Below are 10,201 nucleotides of genomic sequence, written 5' to 3'. Positions count from 1 at the left end.
TCATGGCTCGCTCATGCCAGACACATCTTCAGCACCCGTCTGCTGGCTTGGTTCCAGTGGAGATGGCTCCGGTTCCTCTGCCTCTCTAGGCGCAGCGGTACTGCATATCGTTCCTTAACAAAAAAAAAAGTTAATTACCGTATATACTCGAGTATAAGCCGAGATTTTCAGCCTAAATTTTTGGGCTGAAAGTGCCCCTCTCGGCTTATACTCGAGTCACGGTAGCGATGTGGTCGGCGGGTGAGGGGGAGAGGGCGCTGAGGTATACTTACCTAGTCCCAGCGATCCTCGCGCTGTCCCTGCCGTCCCACGGGCTTCTGTGCTACAGCTTCTTCCCCTCTTCAGCGGTCACGTGGGACCGCTCATTAGAGATATGAATAGGCGGCTCCACCTCCCATAGGGGCGGAGCCGCCTATTCATTTCTCTAATCAGCGGTGCCGGTGACCGCTGATAAAGAATCTGCGGCACCGAAGACCAGCTGTGACAGGAGGGGACAGCGCGAGGATCGCCAGGACTAGGTGAGTATGTTATATTCACCTGTCCACGTTCCAGCCGCCGGGCGTCGCTCCATCTTCCCGCCGTCTGCGCTCTGACTGTTCAGGTCAGAGGGCGCGATGACGCATATAGTGTGCGCGGCGCCCTCTGCCTGATCAGTCAGAGCAGAGAGACGCCGGGACCGGACGCTGGGAGCTGCAATCAAGAGAGGTGAGTATGTGTGTTTTTTTTTTTATTGCAGCAGCAGCGGCCATGGCACAGATTTATGTGGAGCTCTATGGGGAGACATGAACGGTGCAGAGCACAGTATGGGGCAGAGCTATGGAAGACATGAACGCTGCAGAGCACAGTATGGGGCAGAGCTATGGGAGACATGAACGCTGCAGAGCACTGTATGGGGCAGAGCTATGGGAGACATGAACGGTGCAGAGCACAGTATGGGGCAGAGCTATGGGAGACATGAACGCTGCAGAGCACAGTATGGGGCAGAGCTATGGGAGACATGAACGGTGCAGAGCACAGTATGGGGCAGAGCTATGGGAGACATGAACGCTGCAGAGCACTATATGGGGCAGAGCTATGGGAGACATGAACGCTGCAGAGCACAGTATGGGGCAGAGCTATGGGAGACATGAACGCTGCAGAGCACAGTATGGGGCAGAGCTATGGGAGACATGAACGCTGCAGAGCACAGTATGGGGCAGAGCTATGGGAGACATGAACGGTGCAGAGCACAGTATGGGGCAGAGCTATGGGAGACATGAACGGTGCAGAGCACAGTATGGGGCAGAGCTATGGGAGACATGAACGCTGCAGAGCACTATATGGGGCAGAGCTATGGGAGACATGAACGGTGCAGAGCACAGTATGGGGCAGAGCTATGGGAGACATGAACACTGCAGAGCACTATATGGGGCAGAGCTATGGGAGACATGAACGGTGCAGAGCACAGTATGGGGCAGAGCTATGGGAGACATGAACGCTGCAGAGCACTATATGGGGCAGAGCTATGGGAGACATGAACGGTGCAGAGCACAGTATGGGGCAGAGCTATGGGAGACATGAACGCTGCAGAGCACAGTATGGGGCAGAGCTATGGGAGACATGAACGCTGCAGAGCACTATATGGGGCAGAGCTATGGGAGACATGAACGGTGCAGAGCACAGTATGGGGCAGAGCTATGGGAGACATGAACGCTGCAGAGCACAGTATGGGGCAGAGCTATGGGAGACATGAACGCTGCAGAGCACTATATGGGGCAGAGCTATGGGAGACATGAACGGTGCAGAGCACAGTATGGGGCAGAGCTATGGGAGACATGAACGCTGCAGAGCACAGTATGGGGCAGAGCTATGGGAGACATGAACGCTGCAGAGCACTATATGGGGCAGAGCTATGGGAGACATGAACGGTGCAGAGCACAGTATGGGGCAGAGCTATGGGAGACATGAACGCTGCAGAGCACAGTATGGGGCAGAGCTATGGGAGACATGAACGCTGCAGAGCACAGTATGGCACAGCTATGGGGCAATATGAACAGTGCAGAGCACTATATGGCACAGCTATGGGGAAATAATGATCTATTTTTGTTTTTGAAATTCACCGGTAAATGCTGCATTTCCACCCTAGGCTTATACTCGAGTCAATAGGTTTTCCCAGTTTTTTGTGGCAAAATTAGGGGGGGTCGGCTTATACTCGGGTCGGCTTATACTCGAGTATATACGGTATTTTAATTTAAACTATTTTGTCTCGCACACCGAAATCTTTTTACTAACGAGCGCTGCGACAAAGTTTTTTGTAGAAAGAGCAATTGCTCATAATGCACATAAGGGTTGACCCGTTTGCCACCAGATCCACTGGGTGTGTTTTGGCTGTTGCGGAAGTCACGTACAAAGCGATCCCTAATCGATCTCCAACGGGTATGGACAGCATCGGCTTTAAAGTAAAAAAAAAAATTAGATAAATAGATGATAGATAGATAGTAGATAGAGTGGATAGATAGATAGATAGATAGATAGATAGATAGATAGATACTGGATAGATAGTAGATAGATAATTAGTGGATAGATAGATAGTAGATAAATAGTGGATATGTTTGATTAGTAGGTTTTTAGTAGATTTAAAAAAAAAAAATATTACAAAAATTGACTGTTTGCAATCTTTACATTTTGCAAGTTAACTTCAACAATATTTACCAATTTTTTTCTTAGAGGATGCCGACTTCTCCATATATCGTGGGCCAAAATGGCATATGATTTTATCCCACAACTTCCTGTTTTTCACTATGTCGTGGTGGGAGCTGTCGCTTTGGTCCCATATGGATGGATTGGCTTGCACTAGAGCAGGGGTGTCAAACTGCATTCCTCGAGGGCTGCAAACAGGTCATGTTTTCAGGATTTCCTTGTATTGCACAGGTGATAATTTAATCACCTGCACATAATGATTCCAGCACCTTGTGCAATGCTAAGGAAATCTTGAAAACACGGATGGTTTGAGGCCCTCGAGGAATGCAGTTTGACACCCCTGCACTAGAGTGATCAGCGTCTCGTTATGAATGTCCAAGGGCTCTTCGTCAACCACAATTCTTTTTTTTTTTTTTATTTGTGGGCGGCTTGGACTATGTAAGCACAAAACGTTATATTGAAAGGTTAAATTTCATTTGCATTTCACTGGATAGATAGATAGATAGATAGATAGATAGATAGATAGAAGATAACTAGTGGATAGATATATAGTAGATAAATAGTGGATAGATAGTAGATAAATAGTGGATATGTTTGATTAGTATGTTTTTAGTAGATTTATTAGCTTTTTTAATACTAAAAAAATAGATTTTTTAATTAAAAAAAAAAGGGAAATTTTTTTTGTGTCTAAAAGGAACATTAATAGCGTGATATTTACCACTGGGAGGTGTGGCGACAACAGGTGGCGTGGCTGTTTTTTTTTTCTTGTGTCCTCCTTGTTCAACAACCTATGGTGTAGTTATAAAAAAAAAAAAATTAACTATTCTTGTATCAATAAATTTATGCGTGAAAAAAACAAAATGTGTGCCATGTACCTTTGTCGCTTTTGCCTGTTTCTTGGGGGGGCCTAGCAGGTTCAGGCTCCTATTTGCAATAAAAACATGATTATACACGTGCTTACCTCAATACACTGGAGTGACACACAACATTATTGTGGCTTTTTAAAGTGCAAGCCTACCGATTGGGAGGAGAACACCGCAGACACGCTGCTGCTGCTGCTTGCCTCACTATCCGACATCTATGTGCAAACAAAACAATACATTTTTAGTACACACACATCCGACGTGCACTACACACTCCCATGATGTATACAGAGATATATAATATAATAATACATAGAATTATACTTACATTGCCTCTGATCACTTGCAAGACACTCACTGTGATGCAGGCGTCTTGAAAATGTGTTGTAGTGTCACTCCTCCTAAAAATGGCTGAAATCCTATTTCCTGTCACATGACCACATGGACCACCCTCAAACGCAATTCAATCGTATGGTTTTATTTGGAAATTTTGCATGATTTGCGTCTGGCTACGTTTGCAATAGCCTTCAATGGCAGAAGTAACGCTTCCGTTGGTCTTGCGTTAGCTCGACCGGACCCGAAAACGCTGCAAGCCGCGTTCCAAGGTCCATCATAAAAAAACGTAATGTGATAAACGCATGCCAGTTTTGGCATGCGTCACTGCGTCAGACAATGCAACTCTATGGGTGCGTTACAATGTCCGTTACATTGCGTTTTCACTACTTAAAAACGTGTCCGTTAGACGGACTCACCTAGCGCAATGTGAACTTAGCCTAAGGGAAAAGCCTCCAACTGAAACTGGCTGGGAGCTGTAGTGGGATGCAGGAGATTCTTCTGTTAATGGTTGACTTGGAAAACCCCTGTGCACGCTCTGTACACACTCATAGGAGATGAGGTTGGAATACTTAACAGGTTTATTTATAGAGGGGGATAAATGGTGAATACTGTAAGGGGAACAGCAAGTAACAGCAAAACAAATAGAATTACACAATCTACAAATACAGACACAAGATGGGCTTGGCTGTAAACTTGAATGCTAGGGATGGCGCTTCCCCTTTAAATCACAACAGGTACACTACTATCACTTAAACTACAAATGACTGCAGCAATGGAAACTACACAATCTAATGTTGGCGCTCAGTTGCCACAGATGTTGGCACCCTTGCAGAAACAGTGCACTTAATATAATAAAAACAAAATTCCCTCCATGACTTGTCCTATGTTAACTCCTCGTGCATGGAACCACAAGTCCCAGCAATGCTCCCTTATAGCTAGCTTTAATATACTGCCCAACAGTGTATTCACAAGTCCCAATAGTAGCTACTCCGTAATGTAGCAGTTTGGTCATCACACAGGGTTCCAGCCTGTGTCTTCAGCTGTGTCATCATACTGACTATATTAATTTCATTCAAAGTGTCAAAGATACGAATTAGGGGGGCGTGGCTATGTAGCTGAAGAGAGAGAACGCACCCTGGCAGAGCTCCCAATATCCTGACTGCATCCTGTCACTTAGACCCCTTTAAAGTGTGGTCTGCCTGCTGATTTGTGGCCCTTTGGACCCTGGAAGGTGTGCCGCTGCTGCGGGGAACGCTGCGAGGTCCGGATGGGATCTGAGCGCCGGAGGAGCTTGCAGGAGTGACGAGACCCATATAAGGCGGCGGCCATTTTTACAAGCATGCACTCTCATGAGATACAGAGCGGCGCCAGCTTCTATCGGTGCAGGGACTCCCCCCTGAGCCTTGGGAAGTCCCCAGTACTTGCGGGTGTGTGCGGCTGGGCTCCGGTGCGCCGGGAATTGGAGGAACTCGGTCAATGGTGCTGGTGTGAGGCGGCGGTCACTGTACAAGTGCGCGTTCTGACAGCAGGAGACGCGACGCTGATCATCATACTTGCAGCACTGTCTGGGAGGTGAGCACGCATCCTGTACTATATTGAGGGAACAGGCGGTGAGTGCTCTGGAAAATTGGGCCCCGCATTCCCCTATCTGGAAGACACCCGCCCTACCAGTGCTAGTAATTTGGAGGGCTTGGCCCCCCTCCTTGCTGTTGCCTCTGTGGGTGCTGTGGGCCCCACCTGGTGCATACAGCTCTAATATAGACTGAGTACTGCTGCATTTGCTACTATGTGCACATCACTCTTAGTGCTGCCTAATGATATCATATAAACAATTCTTACCAGCTCTGCTATCTCTATGATTGGAACTTGGCGCTATTTCATATTATAACTTTGGCTACTTTGTTGCCTCTCACTTCTGTTAGCTATGCAGCACTCCAAGGGATCAGGAACTGCTGATAGACTGAAAAAATACACCAGAGGTGACCCTTCGGATGGTGTGCGAACCCTTAGGAATACTCTCTTGCAGGCTCACCGTAAAGGCCGCCCTTCTGATAGTAATGAGGAGGGGGAACAAGAACTAAGGGTACCGTCACACAGTGACATTTTGATCGCTACGACGGCACGATTCGTGACGTTCCAGCGATATAGTTACGATCTCGCAGTGTCTGACACGCTCCTGCGATCAGGGACCCCGCTGAGAATCGTACGTTGTAGCAGATCGTTTGAAACTTTCTTTCGTCGTCAAGTGTCCCGCTGTGGCGGCATGATCGCATGGTGTAACAAAGGTGTGCACGATATTGTATACGATGTGCGCATAGTAACCAACGGCTTCTACATCGCACATACGTCATGAAATTATCGCTCCAGCGTCGTACATTGCAAAGTGTGACAGCAGTCTACGACGCTGGAGCGATATTGTTACGATGCTGGAGCGTCACGGATCGTGCTGTCGTAGCGATCAAAATGCCACTGTGCGACGGTACCCTAAGTTGGCAGGGACTGTTGTAAAAAATCCCAAGAATCACAAAAGTTTGTGTTAACATTAGAGTTGAGCGACCTTGACCTTTTTAGAGTCGAGCCGGGTTTCGCGAAACCCGACTATCTCAAAAGTCGGGTCGAGTGAAATCGGCCGATTATGACGTAAAGTCGGGATCGACCGAAACACGAAACCCAATGCAAGTCAATGGGGCAGCATAGTCGGCAGTGAGTGGGGGCCAGGAAAACACCTAGAGTGCCCATTTTAATGTCAAAACCATCCATTCTTCTTAATGAAGCTTGTCAATCGTAATTTACCTTATAATAATTGGAAGGCATTTGAAATTGGGGGTCATTTGGCTAAAGTTGTGGTGGGTAGGGCTGGTTCAAGTAATTAGTGGGCCCAGGAAATCTGGACCACGTCACGGCAGTGGAGCAGGGAGAGGTAAGTATTTCAACTTTGCAAATGCTGTGAACCTGAGCAAGCAGGGGGGGCCCACTCGTTGGCATTGGCACTGGCACAGGGCCCCTCAAAGTACAGCGGTGTGTTTGCACGGCGGGGGCGCCTCCCACCGGCAGCAACACTTTTGCGTACCATGAGAGGCCCTGTGCCAGTGACGTCGCCAACTAGTATTCCTCCCCCCACCTGATGAAGGAACCTGCACTTTCATCTGCACCTTCCTGTTTGTCCCCGTGTAAGGTGGTATGGTATGCGGGAAGGGGGACCTGACTTTCAGCAGGGTCACAATCTTGCAGTGTAGCATGCACGGGAAATGTTGCGTTATGGGTCAATGTACCAGCAGACTCATCTATCACTGGCTGGGCAATGGGCAGGATGAGGAGGAAACAGATATAGGCCCAAAGAATAAAGTGGGCTAAATGCAGTTCAAAATTGGTAACACAGGACTAATCAGGGGGCATTGCAGTGGAGGACAACTGGAATGAGAGGCTGACACAGAGAGTAGGCCCAAATCAGTAAGTAGTCGAAATGCAGTTCAAAATTGGCAACAGTAGTAAACAGGCGGCACAGCTTTGTTCAGTGGAGGAGAACAGCAAGGAGTGGCAGACACCGATAGTAGGCCCCAACCCAACTAGTAGGCCAAATGCAGTCTAACATTAACAACTACTTAACGAGCGCCTGAAAACGGAATTTCAGGACAGGAAACCAGGAGAACAGCAAGGAGCGGCAGACACCAATAGTAGGCCCCAAACCAACTAGTACGCCAAATGCAGTTGTTCCGTTTAACCACAATTTAATGAGAGCCTGAAGATAGAAGTTCAGGAAAGGCAACCTGGAGAACACCTTGGAGTGGAACACACCATCTCTCTACACCCCATACCCAATTTGTAGGTCTAATGCAGCGTAGTTTCCAACAACTACTAAACGAGAGCATGATGATCGAAGCATTGGCGAGGAAACCTGGGGAACACCTTGGAGTGGAACACACCATCTCTCTACACCCCATACCCAATTTGTAGGCCTAATGCAGCGTAGTTTCCAACAACTACTAAACGAGAGCATGATGATCGAAGCATTGGCGAGGAAACCTGGGGAACACCTTGGAGTGGAACACACCATCTCTCTACACCCCATACCCAAATTTCATTATCATAGTCCTAATTGGTATTGTGGCTCAAAAAGTCACTCCAAAGTATGCATAACAACCATAATCCTCTGTGAGGTATATCAAGCAGAGGATAAGAAGTGAAGAGAACAAAAAATAATAAACGTAAAATAACTATTTATTGATACAAAAAGTTAAAAGCAAGGGGGACACAAAAAATACATATCATAAAAAAGAAAACAAATGGGACCTCCAAGTGGTACCGGGGAGAGAAGAGCCAGTCCAATTTATAAAATGTTATATATGCCGCATGAAAAATGCCTCCTTCTCAGATGCGGGTTATTAATATTCTGTCAACTACACATGTTACTGTATAGATATGGCTAACTGACGTAACAGGGAAACATAAACAGCCTTATAGAGCCATCGTATACATAATGTGTATAGTAAATTAGCCCGAGAGCTGAGTAATAATAAGGGGTATTTTCAAGTACACAGGACCGCTGGTGCTTGATAAGCTACTCTAGAGGTTAATGTGAAAATCCCTATATACTAACAGCATCGGTGGTTGTTAAAGGTAGATGGCAATGAATAAAGTGGATGTTGTTACCTGTGCAGAGCCGCAGAGAAAGTAAGGGCAAGTGCCCTGTGCAGAGCCGAGGGAGAGATAGGGAACAATGTCCTGGAATCAGGCGGGCATGTACCGGTATGTGGCTGCGCTCTCCCGACGCCCGACGAGCGCCGTTTCGCAGAAATGCTTCTTCCGGGGGCGGGTACAGGGGTTCGGGAAAGATGGGTGTTTTATGGGGAGTGGAGCGTGCTGATAGGAGGATAGGAGCATGGAGGCAGGGCTGTCTTGGCCAATGTGAGCGCCGGCGTCAGGAGACGCCCCCTGTTGCCAAGGGGACCTCCGGAAAGGCGCTCCTGTGACACGCAGTGGAACGCACTGCGGTCACATGTTGGAGCGCTTCCGGAGGTCAGAGGGGGCTCTGTATCTCCCGACGCATGCGCATCCAGGCGTCAGACATAACCACAGCGCCGGGGCACAGGCGAAGAGAGGTATATGCGAGATATAGACGCCCATAAGAGGGCGAGCGGCACTATGTCCATAGTATAAAGGCCCATAGGAGGGCGGGCGGCACTACGTGCTATACTACGGTGGTGGGTCCGATCACTCCTAGGGATAGGAGAATGGCATAGAGGGAGGAGAAAGGAGTCACGAACGGAGGAGGCGGATACCGGGGTGTAACTAAATAAAAGATGGGCATGAAGGGGAAATTGTCAATGTGCCATGTTTAAATATAAGGAAACTCCTGTTAGGAGCAGAAGTGTCACAAGTTCAGAAGTGACAAGTGAAAATAATGGTGATGGTGACAAAGGGGAGGAAAATAGACTTGATAAAGTCCCATGACAAGGATCAGGGAGCATCTAGTACTATATATAGTGGTAATTATTTTACAATAGTAAGATTGGGGAAGGGGGAGTGGGGAGCATCTAGTACTATATATAGTGGTAATTATTTTACAATAGTAAGATTGGGGAAGGGGGAGTGGGGAGCATCTAGTACTATATATAGTGGTAATTATTTTACAATAGTAAGATTGGGGAAGGGGGAGTGGGGAGCATCTAGTACTATATATAGTGGTAATTATTTTACAATAGTAAGATTGGGGAAGGGGGAGTGGGAAGCATCTAGTACTATATATAGTGGTAATTATTTTACAATAGTAAGATTGGGGAAGGGGTCCCATTTGTTTTCTTTTTTATGATATGTATTTTTTGTGTCCCCCTTGCTTTTAACTTTTTGTATCAATAAATAGTTATTTTACGTTTATTATTTTTTGTTCTCTTCACTTCTTATCCTCTGCTTGATATACCTCACAGAGGATTATGGTTGTTACCCATACCCAATTTGTAGGCCTAATGCAGCGTAGTTTCCAACAACTACTAAACGAGAGCATGATGATCGAAGCATTGGCGAGGAAACCTGGGGAACACCTTGGAGTGGAACACACCATCTCTCTACAGTGGAACACACCATCTCTCTACACCCCATACCCAATTTGTAGGCCTAATGCAGCGTAGTTTCCAACAACTACTAAACGAGAGCCGGAAGATCGAAGCTCAGGAAAGGCAACCTGGAGAACACCTTGGAGTGGAACACACCATCTCTCTACACCCCATACCCAATTTGTAGGCCCAATGCAGCGTAGTTTCCAACAACTACTAAACGAGAGCCGGAAGATCGAAGCAATGGAGAGGAAACCTGGGGAACACCTTGGA

General features: G+C 47.2%; 1 long non-coding RNA gene across 1 annotated transcript; it reads right to left on the bottom strand.

Moving 5' to 3' along the window:
- Nucleotides 1–3,182: 3,182 nt before the first annotated feature.
- Nucleotides 3,183–3,871, bottom strand: LOC138648845 (uncharacterized). The gene is made up of 3 exons (XR_011315198.1): nucleotides 3,698–3,871; nucleotides 3,555–3,603; nucleotides 3,183–3,467 (listed from the first exon to the last, which is right to left on the bottom strand). It is a non-coding gene; the product is annotated as an uncharacterized lncRNA (long non-coding RNA).
- Between the last annotated feature and the right edge of the window lie 6,330 nt (nucleotides 3,872–10,201).

Source organism: Ranitomeya imitator, chromosome 9 (assembly GCF_032444005.1).
Source record: "Ranitomeya imitator isolate aRanImi1 chromosome 9, aRanImi1.pri, whole genome shotgun sequence".
NCBI lineage: Eukaryota > Metazoa > Chordata > Amphibia > Anura > Dendrobatidae > Ranitomeya > Ranitomeya imitator.
This window is presented reverse-complemented; position numbering and strand designations above follow the sequence as displayed.